This window comes from Pseudoliparis swirei, chromosome 6 (genome assembly GCF_029220125.1).
Source record: "Pseudoliparis swirei isolate HS2019 ecotype Mariana Trench chromosome 6, NWPU_hadal_v1, whole genome shotgun sequence".
Lineage (NCBI taxonomy): Eukaryota > Metazoa > Chordata > Actinopteri > Perciformes > Liparidae > Pseudoliparis > Pseudoliparis swirei.
The window spans coordinates 27562602-27575874 of record NC_079393.1 but is presented as its reverse complement, the minus strand read 5'-3'; the positions used below and the strand labels follow the sequence as shown (position 1 = coordinate 27575874).

Genomic DNA, 13273 nt, shown 5'->3' with positions numbered 1-13273 from the left:
GTCAAACTGTTGTGCAATAACATCATCTGTCACAGAGCAGTTGACAGTAATCAAACACACAAGGAGACGCTTCCCTCCTCTGAAGCCTTCAGGGTCATTTTAATATCCATGTCATTATAGATGCAGAGCTTCTACAGGTTTGATGTTTCACCTGAAACCTTCTGTTAGTTTGTTTTCTTTGCTCTTGTATTGAGTGTTGTTCTACTGCTTGTAGTTTTCTTTAGAGCTGGGGGTCGTGGTGCAGCCTCTGGTGGCCAACCGGAGTAATGCAACTAAATCCTTCTGCCAAACTATGAGTGCAGACAGAACTAAAGTAAAACCTGTTGAGATCACCAGACGTGTTCCTCTTCCTTCTTCTCAAGGCTTCTGTAATCAGAGGAACAGGATGTGGCTAGAAGCTCACAAAAGACCAGGAAAGAGAACCCTGCATGTAGTGACAGAAGAACGTCTTAAAGTCCGGCGTACATGTGATCCACTCCCAGCAGGACCAGGTCCATCTCACTGGTCCTGGTCTTCCTGAGGCTCCCTGAGGCCCTGGCTGTGGAGAGTCTTCCTCGCCATCTCCAGCATGGCCCGGAGCTCCGGGTTTACATCCAGGACGCTCTTCTGGCCCCGCCCCTCCTCGCCCTGAAGGGCCGCGGACAGAAACACACATGCCTTCATTTTAGAAACAGAACGGATGGAATGTAAATCAGGTAAATATATATATAATCAGTGTATATATATATATATATATATAATCAGTGTATATATATATATATATAATCAGTGTATATATGCAATGTATAAATATATATATATATATACATACAGTGTATATATAAATATATATTTATAAATATAAATACATACATTTATTTATAAATATATATAAATATATATACTGTATATAATCAGTGTATAATTATATATATACTGTATATAATTAATGTATATATATAAAATCAGTGTATATATATAGTGTATATATAAATATATATTTATAAATATGTATATATAAATATATTTATAAATATATATATAAGTATATCTCAATATATATAAATATAAATACATATTTATAAATATAAATACATATTTAGAAATATATATACAAATATTTATATTTAAATATATCTGTATATATATATACAAATTTATAACTATACATATTTACATATCTATAAATATATATATATATATATATATATATATAAAATCCCCTGATGCTAAGTAAAGACAAAGTGCCCTACCTCCTCTGGTTGGTATCCATGCTGCCCGCCCATGCCCTGGTGGAGACAACCACGATGGAGGTCAGTTCTCTACAGCTCCATCCTGGAGAGGCTCCTCCTCAGTGGCTCCTGAAGGCCTCTCTCCTTTTTACCCTCAAAGGGGTTCCCCCTGTTTTTTGGCGAGTTGTACCTGATCCGATGTGAGGTCAAAGGTCAGGGATGTCTATGTGTATGGACTGTAGAGCCCTCTGAGGGGAGGTTGTGATTTTGGGCTATATAAAATAATTCTTTTTTTTTGTTCTATGCAAAAGTGGGATCAATATTTCTGGAATTCAGCTCCCAATATTTAGTGAAATCATTCTGATGCCAAAAGAACGTATGAGCATCCTCTTCTCGTTTGGCTCTCTCCGAAGGCGGTCACATTTTCCTCTCCCTCTCCTCCCCATGACCTTCCTTGCTTGGCTCCTATCGTCATGTCTTGTCTTGTCCTATACTTAAGAGACTCTCTCTGCATCGCTCTCCGAACTAAAAACCATGGATTTGATCAACTGGTCTCTCAAGGCAATTGACACCATCTTCCCGACGAGAAGCTCGGGTTCGGGGGAACCTGCCTGTCCTGCCGGGACGTTGGCAGCTGGTTACACGATGGACGTGTGGGAGCGTTGGCGTGTCGTGTGCCTAGCGGCCCTTTCCGTGGAGGGCGTTGAAGACATCTACCTATTCAGAACTATGACTTCTGCTGTTTGGACTAGGTGCTGCCCTGGCTTATCGGAAAATTAATGAAACGGTGACAGCTGTTAAAAGCCCCCCAAGGCTGCCCGAATCGATTTGAAAATCTATTGGAAAATGTGAGGAAAATGGTGGGATAGTAGTTGTGCAAATTGAATGCAGCGACTACAAGACCAAACAATCACAATCTTATCTGCTTTCGGCTCCCTCAACCAGCTCGGCCTTCGGGCCGTTACTGGAACAACAACTCCCCTGAAATTCACTGAAGTGAGAATCTCTCGCATTCCCTCCCCCCTCTCCACAGACACATGTGGACTGTTGACTATTGTCGGGACCTTTTCAAGGCTGTCTCCATGGCAACGACCATCTCGCGACCTGAGAACTGTCTGACTGTGGCCTGGGGGAAGACGACACACAGGCCACTCACACACAAACTTTCAACACACTGATATGCATTCACTACCCTCACCCCCCATCCCACGCCTTCGCCTGTTTCCGGTTGCAAGTCATGTTTAAATGTGTGTGCTTATGTGCCGAGGTGTGTGTGTTCCTGCTCCCACACTGCCTTCCGATAGGAGCGTAGTCTGAGGGCTGTTCTCCTCGCCTCTCTACCCTCATGTTGTGCTGTAATCTTTCATCCATTACGTCTCTTCCGGGAATGAACGCTGGCGCGTTTAGCTGCCGCTGCTCTCCGGTTGTCTTAATCCTCCTGTTACCTTTAGGGTCAATTTGACCCCATTCAATGCTTAATGTCGGTGTTCTTTGGGGTCAAGGCTGTTTTTCACTGTGTCAAACATATAATAAATATCAACTTTTTTATATATTTAAAGGGCTATTTAGGTCGTCAACAAACACATATAAAGTACCTCACACTTAAACTTGGGAAACAATATTAATTCTAATAATTTTCGGGAGGTTTTAATTGCTGGGGTCAAATTGACCCCGGGGGTAAAATATGTTAGTAAATGTGAAGGTAACAGGAGGGTTAACTGTTTTAATGTGTTGTACTGTGACCTTGAGTGCCTTGAAAGGCGCCTGATAAGATAAATGTATTATTATTATTATAACTTAATATTTTAATTAAACTTTAACGTTGAACTAAAGTGGTATCATTTTACTTTTGACCGAATTGTTTGCAATTATATGTGTAATATAACTTTATATATATATATATATATACACAAATATATATATATATAACATATTTATATATAATGGAAATATTTATGAACAATATATATATATGTTATTATTTTTTGCACAATATATATACAATCATATGTGTATGATTATTTTATTTTTAATTGTGTGTATATAAATAAATAGAAAAAAAATATATACACACACAATTAAAAATTAAATTATTATATTTAAAGAATAATAAAAAGCAGGGTTGTCATATTTTGTTTGACTGTAACATATAATTTACAGCAAATAATTGGAATAAACTCATGAGCAAGAACAGCTGATGTGGTGACGTCATCAAATCGCGGAAAGACCGTCCTCCCGTCCTTTGGAGTCTGGACTCCCAAGACCAGACTCCAAAAGAACACAAGTCTGTACTCAGTGTACTTGGAATTGAGAAACGGCGGATGACCCCGTCGGGAGGGGGAAGTGAAGAACCGGATGATGATTGTCTGATAGAATAAAACAGCAGGTCTTGGAGCAACAGCCTCAGGAACCAGCTGGGCTTCATCAGCGTCTCCTGGATCACAGGAGTCCACTAATGCGGCTAGTCCGGTCTTCCTGGGGCAGATCAATACAGGCGCTAACTCTTCAGCCCTTAGTTGTCCTACAATTACTTCCACGCAGCTCAACAGCTGAAGCTGTCACCTACTTCACAACAATAGTGGTTTGGCAACTGCTCCGCTCGGGACAGGAAGGCTCTGCAGAGAGTAGTGCGTTCGGCTGAACGCACTATTGGAACTACACTCCCCACCCTGCAGGACTTGTACACCAGGAGGTGCAGAACCAGAGCCGGCAGGATCATGAAGGATCCTCACCACCCCAACAACAGACTGTTTCAGCTGCTGCGGTCAGGCAGGCGCCTCCGTAGTCACGCTGCAAGAACAGAGAGACTGAGACGGAGTTTCTTTCCTCAGGCCATCAGGATTGTGAACTCCGACCTCACCAGGACCCCCACATAGACCCACACAACTGCCCCTCTTAGGCACACACACACACACACACACACACACACACACACACACACACACACACACACACACACACACACACACACACACACACTTACTGTAAATATTGTGTTGTTTTTTATTGTAAATAGTGTGTACTTGTTGCCCTTGCACATTCCTGCTGAGCATTGCCACTTTCATTTCACTGCACACCCTGTGTGTGTATGTGACAAATAAAACATCTTGAATCTTGAATCTTGAATACGCTCACGCTTAGGCCCCGCCCCTCTGCCTGACAGTGAGGCTGGATTGGCGGTTGGTCTCACACGCCAGAAAACAATGACACAGATCACAAAATCAATAAGAAAACTCAAATCCTATTGTGGACAGGGCTGCATTATTATATACATACATTATTATTATCTATCTAATCAAAATATAGTATCAGGGCTACATATACATTTGTATTATTAATCAACTTTTCAAATGTAATTTAAAAGCATTCTTTTGTCTTTTTTTCCTGAATAAATGGTGCAGCTCCTCAAAAACAACTTGAGGCTTTGGCAGCTCGTTCATCATCATCATCACGGAGGGAAACAAAGTATCATGAAGTACACAACAACACTTTAGATCAGTAACACAGAGCAACAAACTGTTGCATAACAGCAATAATGTTGGAGATATTATATTATTAAAGGATTCATCCACCATTTGTCTCACACGAAACACTTTACTGGGACATTTAATGAACGTGTAATATCCAGTACCTCTCATTTTAGACACCACCGCTGATGGTCTCTTTAACATTTGAAACACATTGATCAACAACACAGTCTTTCTATCACTTAATGGGACAGTACACGTGATCTTGTCTTTTTGTAGCATATACTGCTGGAAAGGACGACGGCCGAGTCGTTGTGCCGAGAGGAGAGGCCGAGAGGAAAGAGACGTGTGTGTGAGCCCTATCGCACTTTATTACCATCATCGCCAACCTCAAAAGCAGAGCCGGCCGAGTTCTATCGTGCACTTGGTCGAATTCCTTCCCGTCGTCTACTTCTTCTTCTTCTTCTCCTCCTCCTCTTCCTGATGGTGGATCCACCAACATTTTGACAATCTGAATTCTTGGGAAGCGACTTGCAGTCATGATGGATTTGGCAGACGGTCGGTCGGACGGATGGTCGGTCGGTCGGACAGACGGTCAGTCATACGGGGTTTGAAAGGTCTTCAGCTGCAGGGAGAGGACGACTGGTTGACATCAGACGGGGCCAAAAGTTCACCATCAACAAGACCATGACCCTAAGCACACAGCTCAAAGAACAAAGGATTGGCTTGGGAACAACTCTGGACCTTTGTGGACTGGCCCAGCAGAGCCCTGAACCCCATGGAGCCTCTCTGAGAGACATGAACATGGCCGTCCACCAACGTTCACCAACCTGACGGAGCTGGAGAGGATCTGTTGAAGAACGGCAGGATCCCCAAATCCAGGTGTGACCACATGTTGCATCATCCCCAAGAAGTCTCCTGCTGTAGAGCTCCAAGGTTCTACTCACCACTGAGACAAGACTCTGAAGACTGAGCACCATGGGAGATTTCAGTTTTTCTTTTTTAATAAATTTGCAAAAATGTCTACATTTGTTTTTTTCTGTCAAGATGGAGCTGAGTGACATGAATGAGACATACAATTAATTACTTTTTGGATTTTGGTAAATTGCTGCACTGAAACAAAGAGTAAACATTTTAAAGGGGTCTGAATACTTTCTGTACCCACTGTATTTTAAACTATTTGCTTGCCTTTAGACAATAGTACAACTGAAATAAAAGGCTTTCTAGGTGACACAAGACACAAATTGGTACAGGCAGTTAAAAAGTGTCTCTACTTTCCCGCTAACTATCCATCAAATCTTTTACAAGAATCTTCCTGTGAGTTTATAGTAACATAGAAACAAATTTCTTGAGAATTATACCAAATAATGGGATCTGTAAGAGAAAGTGTAACAAAGTTTCCGTATCACAAAGTGAACTTGCAAAAGTCTCTTTATGTAGATTTTTAAACATTACAGGGAAAATGCATTTTAAATACAGATGTATTTGTACAGAGTTTTTAGTTTGTTTTTAATTTCCGCCATCAAAGACACTCAGTATGTTGTCAATGTTTCTAATAAAGATTCATCAAACGATTAGAAAACACTTTGTCTTCCATCTCATTTACAAATAAATGACATGGGAAACAATTACAAACATTTTACTTATTTTTTTAATTCACACATTAGAAAGAGAACAACTTCCATATGGAATTTGTCACTACTGGAAGAAACACATTCTATCCTATGTGGACTCTCATGTGTTTCTTCAGACTTCCCTGTTCTGTAAATCTTTTCCCACACTCGTCACAACTGAATGGTTTCTCTTCTGTGTGGACTCTCATGTGGCTCTTCAGATTTCCCTGTAATGCAAATCTTTTCGCACACTCGTAACAACTCAATGGTTTCTCTCCTGTGTGGACTCTCATGTGTCTCTTCAGACTTACCTTAACTGTAAATCTTTCCCCACACTCGTCACAACTGAATGGTTTCTTTCTCATGAGCACTTTTGATAGTGACTCATTGGATTTGTTGCCAGTGTTACATCCCACATGACTTACAAGAGCTTCCTTATATTTCAGGGCATGTGCAGCAGGCTTAGGTGCCCTGGGCTCCTTCCAGACATTGTCCCCATCTTCACTTTCAGGCCCAGAATCTGACAAAGCTTCTTGCCAATCACCACAACTGGCTTCAGTCTCAGAAGAGTCGGAAGCCTCTTCATCAACAGCATTTGGATGTGAATGACGATGTGGATTTAGGTTCCTGTCTGGTCCTGGTCCCCCACAGTCCTCTCCATCAGTTTCTGTTTGTATCGGTGTAGCTGAGCTGCTGGCTGGAGGCTCCGCCTCTCTGTCGTCCTCCGTCTGGCTTTGCCGAAGCCGTGAGGTCTGAGGTTCGTCATCTTCACTCTCCAAAGTAACAGCAGTCAATGAGAATTTGCCAATATCGGGCTCCTCCAGCACAATGAGCTGATCTCCCTCTAGACGGGTCCAGAGATCCTGCAGGTCTTTTATGTGGAGGGGCTCCGCCTCCTCTTTTATGTGGAGGGGCTCTGGGTCCTCCTGGTCCTGGTCCTCAGGGGGGACATCTGCTTTAATCCCTACCTGCTGCTGGACATCTGCAGGGAGCACATTATGAACAACGGTGACTGATATCAACTTTCATTACTGGAGACGTTCAAGGAGTCTGACTAAATGTGTATTTGTTGCTCTTCATGTAAAAAACACACAAATACAAAACAAGAACAGAATCAGAAACCGTTTTATTGCCAGGAATGTTTACACAAACAAGGATTTTTTTTGCCGGAAGGTGCAACATTAGACATGACAAACAACAATCAACGCGACAGCAACAGTGAACTTAAGTATAAGATAAAGATAAAGTGCTCGGACAACAAATAACGTTAAAGTGTTTAGGTGTGTGTTTCAAGTGACATTTGTGTTTAAGTTAAAGTGCATGTGTGTGGAGGAGGCCTCCAGGAGGGAAGAAGAAGGAGGAGGAGTAGGAGGAAGAAGGAGGAGGAGAAAGAAGAGGAAGGAGGAAGAAGAGGAGGTAGTCCTGGGGGTGACAGAGTCAGTCAGTGGGGAACAATGACATTAGTAAACATCAGGACAGAACGAACGTTGCCAGTATTGAGATGGAAGAGGAAGGAACCCGATGAGAAATTGAACAGACAATCGGGCACGGCCCTTTGCAGTGTGGTCGCCATCGATCGATGAGCCGAGCTGTCTAGGTATGCATCTAAGTCCTCACCTTCATCATTGTGTGAACATTTAATAACACTATCACACTAAAATGTACTCAAAAAAACAGAAGAGTAACTGGATCCACTTCAACAGAAATCTATTGGAAGTTTAATATAATCTTTGAAAATGACCATGGAGATAGCATGAGCTCTCGAACAAGACGTTGTACATTATATGTCTTTTTCATATGAACGTTAAAAGAAATATATATATATATTATGAATACGATTATTTCTTTTAAGGTGACTGACTTTGATTAACTCAATATCTGCACATTAAATGATGCTGAAAATAATCATGGGCATATCAGAGTTAATCAATAAAAATAAAGTGTCACAATTCTCCCTTATAACTTAATCCTAAGGGGAAAGGTACAATAGGCTATTCTAAGGGAATGGGCGGCTCTGCTAATGGCTGTTAAGTCCCTGCTTAACCTGCGCGAAATTGCGGAAAACCAAATATGATTATTTATATCAAATTCAATGCATCGCTGCAAGACCCAAAATGAACACATACAACAAATAATTAGACCCTCTCAAAGTACAATATAATCTCCGGATCCCGAAAGTCCCATAGACTTTGAAGTCCCCAAAAGAAAAAACCCTTGCGTCTCCTCCCCTCCTTTACCTTTTATAATCACTGGCACGTACAAATAATAATATATATATAATAATAACAACAATGCACAACAACACACGATCCTAATTGAACCCGAGCTCACGCTTCAGGCCACTGATAAAAATACTGGTACGGCATCGATGCGTAAAGGAAAATAAATCAAAAAGGTTTTCCCTCTACAGGTGCCGTGCACACAGGCAGACCATGACATCATTACAAAAGCAGTGTCATTCTTATATTCACTTTTAATAAGCTTTAAAAAAAATTCAAATATTGGAAAATTATGAATAACATTATTTATCTTAACGTGACTTTAACTTCAATTTTAACTATAATATTATTTCATATAACGTTAAAAATAATGCTGTTTTTTAGAGATGCACGATCAGGTTTTTGGTGCCGATCACCGATCACTGAAATCAGTACCTGCCGATCACCGATCACGGTGTCGATTGAAAAATTCTATTTATTGTGTAGCATTATTGCCTAGGACTATGAGGAAATATAAAGCAACTCAAACATTAAAGAAATTACAGATTTCTTTAAACATTTAGGACTTTTACTTTTTAAAATGTCCTAATTGATACATTAAAAAGGTTTGATTGCTATTGTAGGGGATTTCAGGTATGGAACACATCTGCATTATTCATTTCCTGGAACTCTTGGGGAAATCTATTTACAGGACTTGTTTTAACATACAAAAGTCTGACTTATTTTTATAAACTCTTCCTTGGTACAGTAAAAAATGTTTTCATGTTAGCATAATTTAAGCTAACTCTCAGAAACGATCTATAAAGATACAAAATCAGTTCATTGTGTACTTGTATATGTTCGTGTATGATTTGTCGACATTTTATTTAGAAAAACGGATGTTGTTTCACGTGGTTCTTTCTGCGAACTTTGCAAAACCGGATGTTGTCACTTAAATCCTTCCGCTAACTTTATCAAAACCCTCACGCGCTCCCGATCGAATGCGTTTACCGTGAGCATCAGTCTATAGGGGCTCAGACATGAGAGAGTCGGCTGAGTCGACCCAGTGATTTAACTCGGGGGACGGGGACGCCGCTCGGTGGTGAGGATCCCCTCTGACCTCTGACCTCTCACTCTGCGGCCCTCGCCGGGCGCATCGTCTCCGTTGCGCGGCGATTGAAACGTCTGATAGTTCTCGCAGATGTTACGTCATCTGATCGGCCGTTTTGAGAACGCCGATCAAAACCGATAATGGGAATATCGGCCGATATGGATCGGCGCCGATCAGATCGGTGCATCCCAATTGTTTTTGACTTCCTCCTGAAAACTGAGGGGGGAAAGTGTCTTCCAACTTCAGATTTTGTGTGTGATTTCCGACCTATTTAGAGTTAAATAAATAAAAAATCCTAAATGAAGCCTGGAGCAAGCCGCCCCACATCATGTTTCTAAAGACACGCTCACTCCTGTGTGTAGTAATTCAATGTGGGTCCTTATCGTAACACAATAACAGGTAACAGTCATGTTTAATCTGGACCAGTGAGTGCTGCACAGGTAGAGTAGAGTTACGATGATAGATGCTGATCCGTAGTCTTGAATATAAAACATAAGCGATGTGAGACAGCACAGTGTTGTACCACAACTTGATGAGTCATCACAGTTTCCCACAGCGGTGGGCGAGCTGGGTGGAAACCACGGGTTGCATGTTTCATTACACACTGTATGAAGAGTAAACTGGTCTCACATCGACGGGACGTCAGATAACGACGTATAACATAAATATCAGACTGACAACAAGAGCATTTTGTCAACTATTTATTGAAGTTAGTGGTATATTGAAGAGGCATCAGCAGGGTCACCTACTTTGTCCTCGGTGTCTCAACTACAGCCTCCCGAACAGGTATGGCATTTTACAGCAAAGTCCTCCGTGTTTAGTCTTTAAAACATTAGCGTTACATCAAAAGAACGTGACAGAGAGGATAAGCGATGGAAATGTGCATTTCCTCGTTAGTCGAGACGGGTCCTGAGAGGCAACTCGAGGACACTCCTACGGAACATCTGCCTCATGCACGCGTACCAAAACCCAGTTCATTCAAAAACCAGTTAATCCCGCACACCGGATGTTGTGTCACGTGAGTCTTTCCGCTAACTTTGACAAACCCCTCGCGTGTTCCCGGTCGAATGCGTTTACCGTGAACATCAGTATTTAGGTGCACTAACATGTCAGTGTGCTAAGTGGACCGCCGAGTTAAACCGTCACAACGGGACCAGTGAAGAAGAAGCACCAACCTGATGCGTGTCGCCATTGTTCTCTCAACTGAGACACGGTGTCCTCATAAGCTGCTGTCAATGTGTCCAACAGCCCAAAAGACTCGTCAACGGCCGTGTGGACTTGCTGCTTCACCAACAGTCTCATCATTTCTCCTGGAGACACGGGGACAGACACCGGAAGCTCCTCGCGGTCCATCTCCCAACGACGCATGCACAGTTGGATGTATGACGCACTGGCGTCATGAACACGTGGTCACTGAGAATCTCACGAGAGCGAGGCGCTGCAGTTGCTTCTCCACCGACTGCGTGGCCCAGTGCATGATGGGAAACGCCTCGCTGTCGTTTCTTCTTCTTCTTCTTCTTCTTTTAGTTTTTAGGCGGCTGGCATCCAAACTGGTGCATTACCGCCACCTACTGCCTTTCTTTGCGAAACTAGAAATATCTAGCACTTTACCCCCTCAAAAAGAAAAGAAAAGAAATAAAAATTAAATTAAAATAAATAAAATTAAAGTAAACTCAGAAGGGAGCCCTGTCAACTTCAGTGCCCTAAATTCTTCTCTTCAACCCTGTCTCCTTCAGATACTGCAGCACCCTTCCTGCCCCCAAGGATAATGCATCCCTCAATTGCACCCCTCCTCCTGCCAGCCTCCTCTTCAACCTGCCTCGCTCGTTTCTAAATTTCTGGCAATGCCACATGACATGATCCACCGTTTCTGCTATCTTGCAGTACTCGCACAGTCCGGTTGGGTGTTTTTTAATCAATTGCATTGTTTTGTTGAGCTTTGTATGTCCAATCCTGAGTCTAGTCAATATGTTTTCTTCTCTAGTGCTAAATATTGTTGTCCTCCCCTTGTTAACATCCTTCTGAGTAGTATACAGATGTCTTCCTGTGCTTCCTGCCTCCCAACTGTGCTGCCATTCCTTAATAATGTTTATTTTTATGAGTGATTTAGCTTCTGACTTGCTAAATAAAATGTCCTTCTTGTTCTGACATTCCAATGCTTGCTTTGCTAGTTTATCTGCTGCTTCATTTCCCTTTACCCCTCTATGTGCCGGCACCCACATGAATGCTACCAAAATACCCATATGCTTAAGACGGAAAAGTGCTTTGTGTATTTCATTGATTAAGTCCTGCCTGCTGTTAGATGTGAGTGATTGTAATGACATTAATGTTTAACTGGAATCCGAACAAATGATGACCTTACTTAACTGAACCTCCTCCACCCACTGTAGTGCTGCTAGAATGGCCAATGTCTCGACTGTATCCACCAACAGATGGTCTGACGATCTCCGTTTTACTTCATAACGAAAAGATGGGATGGTGACCGCAAAACCGGTTCTACCTGTACTAGGATCTTTCGATCCATCCTCCTTAACTGTGTTCCTTATGTAGCCTAATGATACTTTCTGTGGAAGTTCTTCCTCCTCAAAATCCAGCACAACGTTGTAGCGTAGGATCTCATTTACCCAGTATTTTAAGTTTACTAACTCAACAATAAGGGCCCAGCTGGCTAGCCCGTTCCTTCACTACAAAAAACACTCAGGACACAAAGCAAAACACAAAAAACACAACCCGGAATACAGTTCATTCAGGGTCTTTCAAGTTTTAGTTCTTCCCGTCGGTCCAAAAAGAACGAACACTGTCTTTTAACGGAAAACCCGACTCAAAAGGTCTCTATAACTGAAATATTTTTTCTTAACCCGGTAATTAAATAACATCTTCCAAAACCATGATGAAATAAGGGGCGGGATGTGTGCAATGGCAGGAGGGCAGAAATGGAACAACCCTCCCAGAGTCCAGTTCAGAAGATGGGAAGAAGAGTGTAGTGTGTTTGTGTGTGTGTGGGAACAGAGAGGTGAGGTCTGGAGAGGAGAGGTGTACAGGACTCATCTGTAGTGTATTTCTTCGAAGGAGATTTCGCATCCGAGCAGTATCTGGGCCGAGGGGCTCCTGACAGCTACTTGGATCCGAGCAGTTCTCAAATCTGGTCGGGAGGGCCCTGACAGCTACTTGGATTTTGCTTCTCAAATCTTGATTTTCCAGGTTTCACCCACTCGCTTCTGGTCACCATGGTGCTTTTCAAATGTGTGTGTTCTCCCTCCTTTCCTGTGGGGAGGATCACAGGTGCTCTAATTTATCTTTTTAAGTTCCACCACTTTTCCTGTGGGGGGGAGGGATGCAGGTGTCCTTCGCGCTCAACGTAATCCGTTGGTCTTCCTTTTCCTGTGGTGGGGAGGACAGGCTGTCCTCACACAACGTAATCCGTCTCTTCGAAATACCCAGCCTCGAAATACCTGCAGCCTCGGGGCTCCTTTCAAAGTTCCTCCCTTTTTTTCCGCCCTCCCACTCATCCGACTTCTGCCAACCTTTCCCCTTCTCCTCCCCTCCATCGTACTTTCTTTTTCCTTTTGGCTGAACTCACTATTTCTTTGCACTCTCCACTTTCCTTTTTCCTGTCCCCTCACTTCGCTTTTTTTTTCCTTTTTCTACATTCTTCTTTCTTTTTTCTTTTTTT

The 13273-nt window shown here is 42.3% G+C and overlaps 1 long non-coding RNA gene across 1 annotated transcript in view; it reads right to left on the bottom strand.

Moving 5' to 3' along the window:
* The window catches only part of LOC130194837 (uncharacterized), an 86076-nt gene that overhangs the window by 15151 nt on the left and 57652 nt on the right, over positions 1 to 13273 (bottom strand). The gene's annotated exons all lie outside the window — the stretch shown is intronic.